The sequence below is a fragment of the Anabrus simplex genome, chromosome 1 (genome assembly GCF_040414725.1).
Source record: "Anabrus simplex isolate iqAnaSimp1 chromosome 1, ASM4041472v1, whole genome shotgun sequence".
NCBI lineage: Eukaryota > Metazoa > Arthropoda > Insecta > Orthoptera > Tettigoniidae > Anabrus > Anabrus simplex.
Window position 1 is genome coordinate 1,291,601,556 of NC_090265.1, and position 17,628 is coordinate 1,291,619,183.

Here is a 17,628-nt window from a genome sequence, read left to right on the forward strand (position 1 = left end):
GTATTTAGTGTCAAATATACAGTTTTCGGGGTCGCCGAGGTGAATAGTAACACTCCGGAATTTTAATATCGGGAGACAAACCACGTGGGAATAAGGCACCCCAGGAACCATTAGGGGTGGGGGCGGGGGGCTTGAGATATGAAAATCATCAAAGTAGTGTGGAATACATACTTTTTGGGGTTGCTGAGATGAATAGTGACACTCCAATTTTTTAAAGTCCAAGTTCAGACCCTTTGGCGGTGGGGCGAGGGGGAAGTGATATAAACATGTAATCGAAAATTGTGTCGAATACGTAGTTTTCGGGGTCGCCAAAGTGAATAGCGACACTCCGGATTTTTAGTATCAGGAGACAAACCACGTGAGGATAAGACACCCCAGGAACCATTAGGGGCGGGTGGAAAGGGGGGTCATATATAAAAATAAACGAAAATAGAGTCGAATCCATACTTTTCAGGGTCGCTTAGATGAACAGTGACATCCCGGGAAATTCTTAATTTCAAGTTCAGCCCCCTTTAGGGTGGGGGCAAGGGGGATGATATATAAAAAATAATCGTAATAAGTGTCGAATCCACAGTTTTTAGGGTCGCTGAGGTGAATAGTGGCACTCTGGACTTTTAAAGTCCAAATTAAAGCCCCTTTTGTAGTGAGTGGTTAGGAAGGGAGTTAGATATAAAATAATCGAAAATAATGTCACATCCATGGTTTTAGGTGTCGATTAAATGAGGAGTGACACTCCGGTTGTCGTTTAAGTCCAAGTTGATCCCCAATTGCCAGGCGGGTGAGAAGGAGTCAAGAACAGAAAATATCCAAATGACCGAGATTAAGGATGTTTTTTACGTTCCAGTATAACTGTCAGCAGAACTTAATGCAAATATTACCTAATACCTGAAAAAAATACTAAGGGGGAAAGACACCCCTTGAAGCCTTAGATAAGGGTACGAAATGTAATTAAGACTGAAAATGCCCGATATTAGTGTTGAATCTATACGTTTCGGGACTACGGGAACAATTTCAAACAAACTTGGTCACTTATGACTTATTATCAGGAGACAAAGTGCGTGGAGGTATGACAACCATAGCACACCTACGACGGGATGAGATGTAGAAATAATCGAAAATAGTGTCGAATCCATTCTTTTCGGGGTCGCTGAGATGAATAGTAACGCTCCAATTATTTTAGAAGTCAAAATTCTGCCTCCTTTCGCATAGCGGTGAGAAAAAGTGAAAAACAAAATTTCGAAAATGACCGAGAGTTTGGACGCATGTGTGTATACTGGATCTACTGTCTGGAGAAATATACCCTAGGGGTAAGAGACTCCTAGCCTCTAAAGTAGGGGCGAAATGTAAATATTAACCAAAATGACCGAAATTTGTGTCTAATCCATAGTTTTCGGGGTCGCTGAGATGAACTGTAACACTCTGGATGCCGTTTAAGATAAAGCTCAGTCCTACTCGGCAGGCGGATGAGAACTGGCAAAAAATTGAAAACGTCCAAAGGGACAGAGTTTAAGGATGTGTATATGTTCTAGCATATCTCTCAATCAAACTTGGTATATACATGACTTACTATGTAGAAAACATTACTGTGGAGGTCAGATACACCTAACCCCCGCTGGTGTTGGGGAATGAGAGGGGCTGACGTGCAAAAATAAGGAAAATAACCAATATTAATGTCGAAATCCATTGTTTATGTGTCGCTGATACGACCTGTGACGCTGTGGATAGCGTTTAAGTCCACGTTCAGCCTCCATCGAGGCAGGAGCTGAGAAGGGCTTAAAAGTAAATAGTATAAAATGACCGAGATTGGTGTTCACTCGATAATTAAATAATCTAAAACTTGAAGTCAGATACATCTAAATAACTATAAAACTACATGATAAGTCGTAAAATCAACATCTCAAAGAGAATTCTATAAGCATTCACTTCACACTCAACTAACTGGTAATACAAATATTAAAAGTAAACATTCAAAAACTATCCGGGCAACGCCGGGTATTACAGCTAGTATTTATTAATCTGCGAACATACTGAGACTAGAATCTTTCAAATCGCTCGACGTGTTCGGTTGCTGTGGCGCTTCCAATTGTTCTGAATACGCGGAATTGATCACTCAAAGCACAAGACCACCACTAGGTTTGAGGGTGGGTGGGAGGATTGTACCATCGCGCTAAATTTAATGTTGTAGCTTTAATCTGAGGCCTTGAGCTCCTAGCGATATCGGAATGTCAGAATAAGTCTGGTAGGCTGATTTCAGTAACGCCACGGAGTGAGGCGCTGTCACATCAAAAGTTGGCACAGGTACAGCTAAGCGTTTATTTCAATAGCACACTGCATCGTCAAAATCCAAATCCGGAACCAAAATATCTTGGTGTAATCTTTCCTACAAGAACATCGGGAATGGCTTGCATCCGCACATAAAAGTACTCTACATAGACCATGTGGTGCTTCTGTTACGAGACGATGCTCCCGTCTTTGGAACCGTATACTCGACAGCTGAATGCTATTCCTCAGTAAGGCTGAAATGATGTAAGTAAAGAACTTGAAAAAAAAAGAATATTTACAAATAATAATTTCGTGTGGCTATTTCTAGCCGAATGCAGCCCTTGTAAGGCAGACCCTCCTATGAGGGTGGGCGGTATCTGCCATTTGTAGGGAACTGCGTGTTATTGTGGTGAAGGATAGTGTTATGTGGTGTGTGAGTTGCAGGGATGTTGGGGACAGCACAAACACCCAGCCCCCGGGCCATTGGAATTAACCAATTAAGGTTAAAATCCCCGACCCGGCCGGGAATAGAATCCGGGACCTTCTGGACCGAAGGCCAGTACGATGAACATTCAGCCAACGAGTCGGACAGAACATTTACTGACGACGTTATACTTTACAGAATAATAAATAAGTTACATGATTGTGAGTGACAACAAAAAGACCTCGACAATATTGTGAGATGGACAGCAGAAAGGTTTCCATGCTGCTTGAGCAATCTTTTCCAGATTATTACCGAAATCTTCCTATAAATTATTTTATTTTGCTGTGATTTGATTCATTTTGTTCCTATCATCTACTTACACATCGTCCCTGTTCTGCCAAAACGGCGAATGTTACAATGCTCTTCCTATCGACGGCTTACTTCAAAAACCTCGTATCTCGCAAAGCTTTTTCTACTCATTATTTTCCTTATGACTGGTCACGCCTCCCAGCCACATATTGATATGCAGCCCATCAGAACGATTTTCGTTGCGTTCATTTTCCTGTGCTAATGTGCAAAGGAAATTGAACCTTAAATGCATTATACTGTAGGAGTGCGTAAATACGTGATGAAAACAACATCCCTACTATACAATATCCTAAGGTCCATTTTCCTTTATACGCCGGCATAGGAAATTGTTCACAATGAAAATTGTTATGCTGGATTTCAACTCCATATGTGGCCGCGAGGCGTGGCCAGCCTTAAGGAAAGTAATGCATGGAAGTGCATCGGGACATACGAGGTTTTAGAAGTAAGACGACGATATCCATATGTGGCTGGAAGGCGTGACCCGTCTTAAGGGAAATAATGGATAGGAAGAGCATTGTAACATTCGCCGTTTTTGCAGAACAAGGACGATATCGTTTATATATCGGCGTTGCGCCTAGAAAAACCGCCATGTTATGACGTTTCAGCATAGAAATCTAACCAGAAAGGTTCAGAATTGCATGAACTTTTATCAATGAGTTTTCGTTCTGATACATGTGCTGCAGGTCAGTATTTCCCCCTCAACATTATCACTGTCGCATAACGCTATTTCGATCCTCAACGACGATATATTGCCCTAGTATACCACATGCTAAATTAATAAGTGCCATATAAACGCGGCAGTAATTGCTGGCAAAAACGATTTTTTTTAAATGTTACAGGCTTCATTTACGACATATTGTATCTAACCTTAACATTGTTGCAGTATGAATGACTCTGGGTGCTTGTTATAGCCAATACTATCGTTTTGAAATCTTACCTGTCCCTAGTTAGAAATCTTAGACTAATGACATTTATTATGAGATAAATCACAGTTTATTGATTTACTTCGACAGATAACGTAATTGCTCTGCTCCTGAACGGTAACTTGTTGATTGGAAATCTAGAACCTATTACTTACTGCTCGTTTATCTGCAGCAAGCAAGTAAGAGGAACTTTCCTCAGCGTTGACGTTCGAACAGGTCGAGTATTTATGACGAACTTTTATTATATGCTCTTTCAGACTCGTTGGCGTCCTATGCTTCATAATAACGGACACACGTTCCTGTAGAATGACATTTCCCTGTTATTGACATTGACTACAAGATGCAACACAATTTTCATTCCACCATAGTAACTTTATAGGCCTAAGTAAATAATGTATTATTTTGAACTTAAAAACCGCGGGGATCACTAGATTATTATAACAAGATTGCTGTATTTTCATATTTTTCTAAAGAAATAGCTATGAAACCTTCGTGCTTCAAAATGCAATTACAAAGTTGGAACATTTTTCGTGCCCTTCAACAATCTGCTTGAAATTAGTTAAACAAATGTGAAAAGGGGGTTCAGTAAAATGATTTTTTTACAATCGTCGTTACGTCGCAGCGACACAGATAGGTCTTATGGCGACGATGGGCTTGGAAAGGGCTAGGGGTGGGATGGAAACGGCCGTGTCCTTAATTAAGGCAATGACCCAGCATTTAGCTGGTGTGAAAATGAGTAACTATGGAAAACCATCTTCAGGGCTGCTGACAGTGGGGTTCTCCCGAATGCAAGCTCACAGCTGCGCGACCCTAACCGCACGGCCAACTCGTTCGGTAGTTAAATGTTTATTTGTACGTTTGTTTATTTGTTTGTTTGACTGTTTATTTGGCTGATTGTCCGTTCGTTTTTTTAATTGTTTGTTACAACACGGGAACACTGCTAAAGAAAATGTCCTGAAACTCGGTATGTTAGTACAGAAATAACCCACCTGGTGGCCGCGATCATTGAGACGTAAAGTCCATGTGCAGGTTCGAGTCCTGTTGGTGGAAAAAGAAATTACAATCAGGATATTGGTACTCCTCTTCGAAGTGTCCATATGGACTGATGGGATATGACGCTGGGAATGGTGAGTCGTTCGTCGGATGGCGACGTTATGCATTGAGTAGATCCCTTCGTGTTATTCGTTAGGAGAAGGCTGTGAACCGACATCGGGTTTGACCCTCCCCCTACCTCACTATCATGATCTCGACACTCAGATAGACAGGTCTTTCATGGGCGTCAAATAGGAAGACCTACATCAGGCCAGCAGAATGTGTTAATGGGCACCCCGGCACTATATAAAAGTCATGCCCTAAATAAATAAGGATAGCTCGGTTATGGACGCGATACATATTATTTGATTAAAATACAGCCTATACGGCCTAGAAAGCAATAATAACAGCTGAGGGGATTAGTCTTGCCGACCACATGATCCCTCGCAATCTGCAGGGCTTCGTGCTGAGCGGCAGTCGCTTGGTTTGCCAAGGCCCATTGGGATTGTTGCACCGTGTTGTTTGGTTGGAATATCAATATTAAATGGGCGAAAACAGGAAACAGGAAATATCCAATTCGTCCATTAATATTTCCTCTATAGAAATAGTGTAGGCCAACACAATGTGTTGTGCAAATCATAACTCCGATCTTACATGATCCATACGTTAATACTGTGCGAGGAATGACAATCGAGACGTACTGTATGTATGTCCAGCCCTTGTCCCCTTGCTGTACGGGGTCCGGTATGAAGTGAGTTTTTACGACCGGATGAACTTCCTGACGTCAACCTATCATAGGAGTTAGTGAGATGGAAAGAATGGCGCGATATGTGATAGTAGGAAGGGAAAGGGTTAAACCCAGTGCCAGCACATGGCCTACTCTTGTCGGTTATCACTAATGATTCTAACTCAATATGACCCATGAATAGATGAGATATCATAGGACCAACCATTTAGGCCGCTAAATCCGTCATCTTATGATACAATCCTTTGTCGATATGACGTACCGTTTAGCAGCAGTTAATCTGTAGATGAAGGTCTGCAATAATGTACACAGGCATATACTTTCGTATGTCGATCTATATATATTCATTGATGTCGATTTGTAGCGATCGAGAAAGGGTGTGTCTGCTATTGTAATCAGCAGGCTACTTCCCACATCGACTTTAACTGGCAATAGGAAAGGGGTCCTTCTCCAACTCCTGTGTAACTGGCCTTAGTAAGGAAGGCCTACCATTGTAATGAATAATTCACTTCTCGATTTGACTTGCAGAAGGCAAGCGAGCATGCAGTTTTGCTTAAAACTCCGCTACCCGATTGTGTTTGGCTGTAGGCAAGGATGCCCGCCATTATAAACAAATGTACCTATCTAAAATGTGACTGGCATTAGGCATAGTGGCCTGCTATTTTGATGGAAACTCACCAGTTTGGTGTGACTGGCAGTAAGCTGGCTGGCAGTAGGGAAAGATGCCTGTCATTATAATGATAACTGCACTACTCAATTTCGACTTGTAGTAGGGACGTTGCCTGCCTTTATAATAAAAAGCTCCTCAGCTGTAATCTGTCTGAACGTAAGATAGGGGCCTGCCATCGTAACGAAGACTCCCCAAATCGATTGTGACCGCGCAGTAGACAACGGGGCCTGCAATTATAATCTAAATTTCCCAACTCGATTGTGAATGGCAGTAGGCAAGTGAGCCTGCCGTTATCATCACAAATCCGTAACAAACACTTTACATTGGAAACAACGTATGGGGACCTCCTCATGCTGTTTCTCAGATAACGCTAAGGGACATGCAATTTTAAAATAATCATATTTACTGCATGTACAGTGCTTACATCGATATTCGAATACAATGTAGAATACCGTAGCGAAGCACGGGTACATTTGCTAGTAATAATAATAAAAATAATATATTCAGATCTTCTTTTCAATTAGGGTTAACGGAACACCCTGTCTCAATTACGAAGGAAGGGAGGAAGGAGGGAACGAACGATCGAACGAAATTATTTGGAGATACTTTAGAAACAAGTTTGCTTTAAGCTTCATTTAAAATGCTGTTTTTGATAGATATCGGAGCTCAGAACTGAATCTCCCGTTATCTAGATGGACACGTTAATTGTTTCCAGTGGAAGGATGGATATACGAAGAAATCACATAAGTTACTGTTCTGAGATGTTGAGGACAACTTCAGGGCTTAGATCTAATTATTTTCCATCTATTTGACAGTGCATTAGCAGCTCCTTAAACCACATCGGAAAGTGACTAATTTAGTTCCAAATGCTTCTGTTTCAGAATTGCAGCAAACTGGCGGAGACAGACACAATCGACAAACCGACGGCGGGATCGAGTCGTGAAATTCTCGACCCGCTAGACGGAGTGCAAGAGAATATCGACTCCAAGATCTTCAGGTAATGATTGCCTCTCTGGAGGCCAGAAGAGTGAGTGAGTGAGTGAGTGAGTGAGTGAGTGAGTGATCGCATGGTATACGGAAACTATGGGACCATAATGACCCTTTCGTCAGGTATTGCTGTCTTTTGCGATTGTGGTAGCGATGGTGATTGTAATTTTTAAGGGGGAACATATCCAATTATCACGTCTCTGAACATAAAATAGAGGAGAATGAATAGACACACACACTTTTGTATTTATTAGGAACTGCAGAAGAAATTAAAGAAAGACGTACGCCTAATAATTACGAACATGTAAGAGGACAGTAAACAGCAGAGAAGTGTTTGCAGTGCAAGGCAGGGCTGTAGTGATTCATGATGTTAACGACTAACACGTGCTGACGCAAGATGGTGTGTATGTGACAGCAACTAGCCAGCATGCCAGAAGTCGACGTTGATATTTTATCATAGACTTACGCTCGTCGACAACGGCCACATGGAAGGAATTTATTTTTGGCTACTGGCTTTTCGTTTACAAATTGTTTTACGTCGCACCGACACAGATAGGTCTTATGGCGATGATGGGATAGGAAAGGCCTAGTAGTGGGAAGGAAGCGACCATAGCCTTAATTAAGGTACAGCCCCAGCATTCACCTCGTGTGAAAATGGGAAACCACGGAAAACCATCTACAGGGCTGCCGACAGTGGGATTCGAACCCACTATCTTCCGGATGATGCAAGCTCACAGCCACGCGCCTCTAACAGCACGGCCAACTCGCCCGGTAAGAACAATTTTAAGACGCGTTTAGTGTTTGGGTAGAATGCGTATATCTCCAAGAGTATTTGAGTTACTATTATGTTTAATGTCTCAATTAAGAGAAAAAAGAAGAGGCTACCTGTGTAAAAAATGAAAATCTGAAACGCAGTTTTCATGACATAGCGCTTCAAAGTACTAAATATGTGACGTCACACGCATACTCTCTTATAAGATGGCGCTTTGTTGACTCGCGCGCTCACTTGGAGGTTAGTTGTCGTTGTGAATACATCGCGGTCAGTTGTAGAGAATAACAAATTTGATATTTCTAATAAGTCAGTCTACGACACCCTCAAAAACCTGCGGCCGTTACAATAGTGACAGCCTACCGCCAATTTACTTGAGGAAACGGCAGCTTCTACAGTGATCAGTACTGTAACTCTTGATGGTTCCACTGAAACATTTTCAAGATGATATCATAGCTATGTGATAGGTTGTTCGAGATGTACTGCCAGAATCACATCAAGAACCTTCGACCTTTTCCTAGCCAGAACTAGCACGTACAGGGGCTGATTATAACTGTATCCAAGAGGCCTGGTGAACTGTTTCGTTATACGGTGTGTACAGTAGTCACAAAGCTTCTTTATTTGGATATGATAAGTAATGACAAATTTGTTTTGGTATTTTCCTGCTTGCCCATTATTCACTTGCTAAATTACATTGTATTTTCATAATAATAATAATAATAATAATAATAATAATAATAATAATAATAATAATGGCGTGTGGACTACGCAGAGGTCGGTTGCAGGTCCTTCGACTGAAGGACCTAAATTTATGCTATCAGTCGAGTGAGGTTGAAAATCATATAGAATGGAATGGAATGTCGTCTGTCTTTTAGTGCCAGGAGTGTCCGAGGACGATACATACACCCAGCCCGTGTGTCAGCGAGATTAACCAATTATGGTTAAAATTCCCGACCCCACCGGGAATCGAACCCGGGACCCCTATGACCAAAGGCCAGATTGCTAACCATTTAACCACGGAGCCAGACCAATCATGTGGAACAAAAAGTAATTAGTCTTACCCTATATCATACTTTTAAGCTTCATATTAAAGTGCAAAATTTTAAGTTCTTACAGAATAAAATACAGTTTTCAATTTCAAAACGAGTCTTTTCTCGTATGGCTAAACTTAAAACTACAATACCGTGTGTACAATAGTCACAAAGTTTCTTCATCTATATAAATAAAATCGTAACGACCATGTGTCTGTACATTGACTATTTTGGCTACATTTCCGTACAGTTATCCGTTTCAGGTGTAATAATGACCATCTGTACATCTTTTAGCTTTGGTGTCTGTTTGTTTGTCTATAACTTGAAAACTACTGCATGTATTTCCACCAAACTTCGTATTTAGAATCCACCTGTCCTTTGGTAGGTTTTAGGGCCAATATTGTTTCTAAATTCCTGAACTGACTGGGGGTTTATACGATTTTGCACTCCCACAAATATATACAACCAAAATTAATGGATTACTACCTGCCTTAATTCAAATCAATTTCTAAACCTCTATTGTCATGCGTATCGTTTCGATACGAAGATTGATAAGGGAGATATCATTAACGGAACCGTTTTCAGTGCGAGTCCCATCGGAGCGGATGCGAGTCAGCCACCAGCACCGGCAGCACAACCGCCACCTCAGCCTACCTTGGTGGAGGTCACCACTATTGTCAACCAATTGGCTCAGAACATGCAACAGCTAACAGAACAGCTTTAGAGGAGGACCAAAAAAGCCAGACGACAGAGGCGGGGAAGACCAACAGGACGACCAGGAGCTGCCTTTTCGAGACCTGCGCCCACACAACTATCCGACACCCGTCCAGACTATCGCGTCTACCAGATCGCTTCCGCCCTCGAGGGCATGTTACACAAACTTCCCTCAGGGCGCGACTATCACGACGTCAACACGACGCTTTGGCAACTTTCGGCGTGGTACTCCCTCGACAACGCCCAGAGGAAATATGCGTTCAATCGTGCAAACCTCCTCTACATTGCATTGTCACGGGGCTGGAACTCGGCAATACAACTGGATCTAGCAACTGGAGACTAGATTGCCGAGCTTCCAGCCGGGTTCCAGTTCCAACCTGTTCCACGACGTTCGGTCAGTCGCACCCCTGCGGGACGGGGGAGGAGTCGCGGCGGTCGCGGTGGAAGAGGAAGAGGGGCGGCCGCAGCTCCAGCACAAGCAGCCGCTCCACAGTAGATGCATCCACCATCTCGCCTCCTCCGGGTCGTCTCCCCCGGACCCGAAGGAGCCCATTGCCATCTTTAAATTCGTCGGACAGGGCTACCCTGACTCTCATAGTCAGCCCAGTGAAACAACGACGGAAGCCACAGGCCCAGAAGGAACCGAAACCACCGGCCCAGAAAAGACCAGTCCAGCGCAGCCCAAGGAAGATGCGAGCACCAGACAAGAAGGTTTGAAGGAGTTCTGTGGACTTTCTTTAAGTATTATGCTCTTTGTGTTTTCATTCACTTTGTTTGTAGTTTTCATGTATCATATTTGTGGATTATCTGCTGATGTATAAACATATTTTCATTAAAACATGGGTGAGGTCTCCCCTTCAGGGGGCCTCACGACTCTAGCCTCTTGTCCCGGCGAGGCTGCGCCAGTGCTAACTTCCCATTACACGCACCGAACAAATCGGCTATAAAAGGCGAGGGGATAGTTGGCTCTGGAGCCAATCAAATCATCAAATCATGAAATCTTTATCCTGCCAATTAATCCTGACAACGTTAATACTCTTTACGAGATCATCGAGTACCGCCTAAACTCCCTCCCCCTGTGCCACCCTCCCCCCCAATGCCACACCAAGTTCAACTGGTAGAAGAAGACAGCTCAGAAGTATCTGAGGACTCAGACGATGCAGTAAAAGAAGACACCGATGACGTTCCAAAAGAAGACTCCGAAGATGAAGCAATTTAAGACTCTGATGAAACAATAGCAGCACACCGTTTTGAGCAGCCATACCACTACACACGAAATAACTCCATCTTCCCTATTTCCACAATGCGCACGTTCATAATCGTTCCACTCATCAATCCTGGTCCTGTACCTCTCACCCGGCAAGCACTAATCCTGGCTTTAGAACCCATCATTCAAGAACACATAGCCATTATTGAAGAAACGCACAACAATCACCTGATCATCACACCAACCCGCAACCACTCAATACCCATCATTCTCAACAAACTAAAACTAGTGGACATTTCCCGCCCAATCCCCATCAACCCAGTAACCAACTCAAAGAACCAAATACCCACTTCTAATGCTGTCACTCAAACCATCAATAGCCATATCCTTTCCAGAGAAAAAGAAATCCAAACTGACCCACCCAAACTCCGGAGTAAAGAAGTTCAAACCATCTCAACTCAGTTACGCACTTTATCCCCCTCCACTCCAGACTCAACCCCACCCACCTCGTCTGTGAACCACCACTTGATACGTCTACATCTAACACCTCAAACTACCCAGATCGGACCAAGAGCAAACCCAAATCCAAAAGCAGAACTACAAAACCTGTTTCCAAGTCTCGTTCCCCCACCAAGTCACTTTCCCAGCATCGAACCCACATACCGCTGAATCCCTCACTTGTAATCCAATGTTTCAACTGCCTTAAACTAAACCACACTGCTGCTACCTGCAAGGATGCTGCCCGTTGCAATAGATGTGGAGGTGCACACCGCCTCGCCGACTGCACGGTCCCCAGGGAACAGGCCAATTGCAGCACTAGCCACGCCGCCTCGTTTCCTGGCTGTCAAAAAAGGCAATCAAAACCCATTGCAAACATTTCAAGCACATCAAATCCCGTAAACCTCCGCCCCCGCTGCTAAACCGTAACATTCCCCCACCCTCTGGACTAATCCAGCCCTGCAGCCCGTCCCAGCACATAAATCTGGACCCTTCCGCCTCCTACAATTAATACTCCAAATAATCTCCCTCCAAGCAACCGTTGTAACTCCAGCCATGCCTGACAAGCAATTAATCATAAACTAACCCCACCATGCAACCGGTACCAAGTAAACTATCCGGTAAAGCACTATCAGACCCCTCTTCCAATCTCCTCACTCTTCGAGAAAGTTCTTCATTCCGCTATTCTCACATAGTTAAGCAACATTGGTCTTGGTCAGCACTTGGATGGGTGACCAGTCGCCCTCCACCAATCCAAAGAGATATCACGAACTCAAATTATATAAATCTCTACGGGAAATTATGACACACTCGGGCTCGTCCCTAGGCCATTCATTCACCCCCTCGGGGTGCAGGTCACATTCTGACCAATGCGATATCTTAACAACGGTACCACCACCTTCCAAACCGTTCAGTTCATTCACCACTTGTCGAAAGCAGCACTCAAGGCCGAAAAGGTCGAAGGGCTTTAATGCTCAAATGGACCTGGGCCCGCCCACATGTCCGTTGAGACGCGTGGTCTACCTCTGGAGCAGTCGTCAGCGGGGACAGGAGGCAGAGTCAATTAAAGTTTGCTATAAATTCACTGCACCCTCCCCTACCTTCGTAGAACATGCTCACAATTCGGTAGAATTAACCACAGCAAACTGAAGACACGCGTCAGCTTTCGTTATTTCTTCTATTTTCATTCTGAACAATTAAGCGAGGCGTTAAAATGTTCACTGTAATGTTATAATGGTGAATGCTGAGATCGACAACGGGGTGGAGAGCTTACATGTTGCAACTCTCGAAGATCAATAACGGAAGAAGCGATTAAGAAATGTATCTGGACGCCATCCTCCAACCCCAACTTACGAATGTTCAAATATCAATAGCAAAGCAAAGCAAAGTCATCTCCGTACAGGCCAAGAAGGCCCTTGGAGGGGCGGAAGGTAAAGGCTTCCACTATCCTTAACATCGGCACTTGATGGAGTAGAGTGGTTAGCTCTACGCCCGGCCGCCTTTGCCCCCAGGAATTAACTTGGTACTCATTTTTGATGTAGCCTGAGTGAACCTCAGGACCATATGCACCTCCAGAATTGGAAATCTCGTTTCTTAAATTTTACGACTTCCTGAAGGGGATTCGAACCCACGTCCTTCTGGGCGAACCGAAAACGCCTTTACCGCCTTGGCCAGGCAGCCGCTTCAAATGTTTTTTTTTTTTTTTGCTAGGGGCTTTACGTTGCACCGACACAGATAGGTCTTATGGCGACGATGGGATAAGAAAGGCCTAGGAGTTGGAAGGAAGCGGCGTGGCCTTAATTAAGGTACAGCCCCAGCATTTGCCTGGTGTGAAAATGGGAAACCACGGAAAACCATCTTCAGGGCTGCCGATAGTGGGATTCGAACCTACTATCTCCCGGATGCAAGCTCACAGCCGCGCGCCTCTACGCGCACGGCCAACTCGCCCGGTGCTTCAAATGTTAATAGATACGTTAAAATATTTCGGGATTTAGAAAATCCTAATCCAAACTGAGGTCAAGATGCTGGCGTTTGGTGCAAAGGTCTCCTGGTTCGATTCCCATAGTGGTAGGGGAGTTTAACCTTCATTTGGTTAGTTCTCCTGGATCAGAGTCTAGGTATGTGCACCGCATTAAACATCAGAAGCTTTCCTAGGTATAACTCATTCCTCACAGACGTTCAGTTCGCTTATAGACTCAACACATAATTCATGACGCTATAGATGAGGTGCGACAGAAACCGACGTCGCTATAAGAAAGTTCTTGTGTCTGTCTTTGGCAATCTGAAACCAGGGAGTAGGCTGCAGGGAAGCGAGAGTATTCTGTAGCCCATTCTTCATGACAAGAATTTTGTATTGTCCAGTTCGGATGCACGGGCAATCAGGTGGTTTTCTTCAAATTTAACCCATTCCTCCGTCAGAGCTAATCATTTTCAAAGGTGTGGATTTCAGGTGGAAATTTTTATAGAACGTCATTTTCCTAGCTCGGAAGTAAAACAATATATTATAATGCGTGCCAGTACTTACTGTCTCCTAGAAATTGTGCATTTTAATGTACGCTTTGTATTTTACTTTCTACAGTCGTTTCGTCAAGTGTAGGGATCCTTCTGCCATATTCAATGAGCATTCATGTCCTGGGGATGTCGTTGAATTTCTGCCGAAGGTTTATAAACTATATTTTATATTTCTTCATTTCATCTACTACACTGTCTCGCATCCTTTTGCTCTCAGGGATGTAATATGCTACCTTTATCACTTGGTTTGTTACCGATAATGTGTCTGGCCTCTTTCCTTTAGCCTCTAATTAACTGCACCTAAGGGGAGTTATTATCTCTATCCAGTTAAGAGAGGAAAGGATTGCCATCCTATTGGTAGAGCTCTATTCTGTCGTGCTCCCTTAGCCTTTGATAATCCCTTCTCCAATCTACAAGTTACATACTCAACCAGGGCCCCGTTAGCCGTCAGTCTCCAAAGTCCCTGTTAGGCCTTCACAGCTACTGTGCACTCATAGTACCTACTGTATAAGCAATTCCTTATTTCATGACGTTGCTCACCTCCCACGACCTAGACGATGAATTGGACATATGGAAGAAGAACGTGTTGATGTGCTAATGAATCTTCCCCATACCAAAGACCACACTCGAAATTAAATAATACATCATTGGAATACATCAAAGTATGACTCTTTATGTGATGGATACAACACCATGCTGACAGCTGTATCCAGATATCACTTATCTAGAACTTAATTTTATGTGTCAGCATAGTTAAATAATTTAACGCTAGTTTCTCCGTAACTAGATAGTTCCCTAAATCTTGGTTTGAGATTTATCTGACACATGGTTGTTCAGTTTTATGGAGCCGTTCCACTTCCATAAGAGGTATCATCAGAGTTAGGTGCCCACAAATTCTAGCCTCACTCGGCTTAATTAATGTGAAACACTGGCCAGCACGGGCGTTCTATCAGAAGGAAGTATGTAAGTCTGGCTACTGGTTTGATGTGCGTGTTTTCTTCATCGTACACTCCCGGCAATAACCTTGTTGCTTTCTATCTTATATTCCCGATTACTTTATGATTCTCATGGCAGTTAGCCCAGATGATTTATCCTCAACAACATCAAGTAAGTTATTAAATCATGTAGAAAATAACTTACAACTTTTCCAATATATTGACACTGACATAGCAGTTAGACTAAACAGAACGTCTCTATAATAGCTACCTCTGTAGATCAGTGGCACAGTTCCAGCCTCTGTATGCGACTATTGCGGGTTCAAACCTGAAGGGAGGCAATCCACGTCGTACGTTGTCGACATGTAAAAGATCTCTGGCGACACATTTCGTGTTTACGATATACAGTGAATTAAATCTTTGCTATAGGTCGACCAACAGAGGTTTGTTTCCATGCTACCTGGTAAGGTAAAACGGAATGTTAAAATTGACATTCAGGCAGTGTAATCAAATGAAAATGCTTGCACACGATGTAGTTGAGGCGTTACGAGTATTATACTCAGTATACGATGTATAATATAATAACAAAAGGTAAAAGGAGGTCATTATCCCAACTCACTCACAGTGTGAGATGCAAACCTTGAACATGGACTAGATATTCTCTCTTCACTGTGTACTAATTCTTCAAGGAATGATACACATCTTTTCCTAGTGGTCTAACGTCTCACTAACCTAACAAATCCAGATTTTCGTCCATACTGGGATGGCAGTTGGCTAGTATTGTACCGATACTATGGCCTTAATAATTAAAAAATAGTCATGGAACTTGTCTGGTATGAACATTGGGGGCCACCACCACATTCAGGGCTGCCGATAGTGGAGTTTGAAAGTAACATTTCCTGAGTGCAGTCAGTTCGTGATCATGGCACTCACAACTGTGTTTGAGATTGCTTTCACCTAGGCCTACTTGTGCGAGGATTTTTATGTTCATCTTTCTCCTCCGACCTTCCTTGGCTAACACTTGTTCTCTTTTCGATCCTGATGATGTTAGATTTGCGAGGTCCATAGAGTTTTCTATTCTTCGTATATTTTGTATATACAATTATTCTCCATAGGGCCAGGCCTATTCGAATTTATTTGTAGATTTGTTTGTAGTTACACAGAAGCAATCATCACCAGCACCACTAGCTTTACACGGTACCAAATTCTTGAAGAAGCGGGCATTTATCGCTTTCTTTTTCGATTTGTGATGGGAATGTAAGAAATTCTCCTCCTTCTGTTCTTTCAAAGTAGGAAGAACTGTTGTTGATGAAGATTATGATGATGATGATACTTGTTGTTTAAAGGGGCCTAACATCGAAGGTCATCGGCCCAGGAAGAACTGTTAGATATTGGAATAACCTATCAAGGGAAATGCTCGATACATTTCCAAGTTCTCTGAAATAATTTAAGGGGATACAGAACGGTTAAAATGGTCAAAAATATGTTTTTTTTATTTTTATATATTATGACTCTCTGAAGTCTGCTCTTTAAAATGATGTATAATACATTATAGTTTAACAATTAAAAGTTGCCACAATTTTAATTTCAACTTGCGCTAACAATGAGAAAATCATATGTGTGGAAAGTTTTAACTGCAGTTTTCTCAGTTTCCAATTTTTTCTAATGTATGTTCCTTTTCCTAGGTGACTATTTATCACAGAGCTGTGTAGTTTTCATCATTAGTTTGTCTCATATCGGTTAACATTTTAACGGAGGGATTTCCTGATTTATATAAAACTGTTTGAGATCTGGCTGTTTTTTAGGAAAAATGATTCTTATTGACTTTAAAAAAAATATGTATCTGAGTCCCCTTAAGTCCAATTACAAAAACGCTAGGTCAGTATGTCAAATAAGGTTTAAGTAAAATGTGACATAAATGTCATTTTCATAACTTTATTAGATCCTGAGAAAAAGGAACATGAATTAAACAAATTTAACATTGGTAAGATAGGCGGCTCCGTATCCCCTTAAGACAAGGCTAGGTAAACAACCTGGGCGATAGCTGTAAATGCAATACCTACATCACTACCATAGCATCGTTTGACCCATTCTGTTACCCCAACCCTTTTTTCCCAATCCCCATCGTTGATCACGGTGTATGACGTACTGATGAGCTTTACCCTCCTTAAGGGAATTCATAACATCAATATATCATCTTTCTCTCTTGCCGAAATGCATTAAAATTGTATCGTGTTATTATAAGCACACCTTATTTATTTTCCACATGTTGGACGAGTGGTTAGCGCGTACGTTTCATAGATTCGATCCAAAACATGATAAATTTTGGGTATAAAAGTACATAGCACTACATGCCATTTATACGGTCGTATCAAATTATCTTGGTATTCACGTGAGTTGTATATCTAAGGAAATTTTCTCTTTCTCAGCATTATAATCTGTCTCCATATAGTTCTCGATGTCTCATCTGGAAGCGCTGACATTAGCATTCACTACAATGAAAAGAACGGAACGGATAGTGTGAAAGATTCGTATTCATGGCAACATGTGT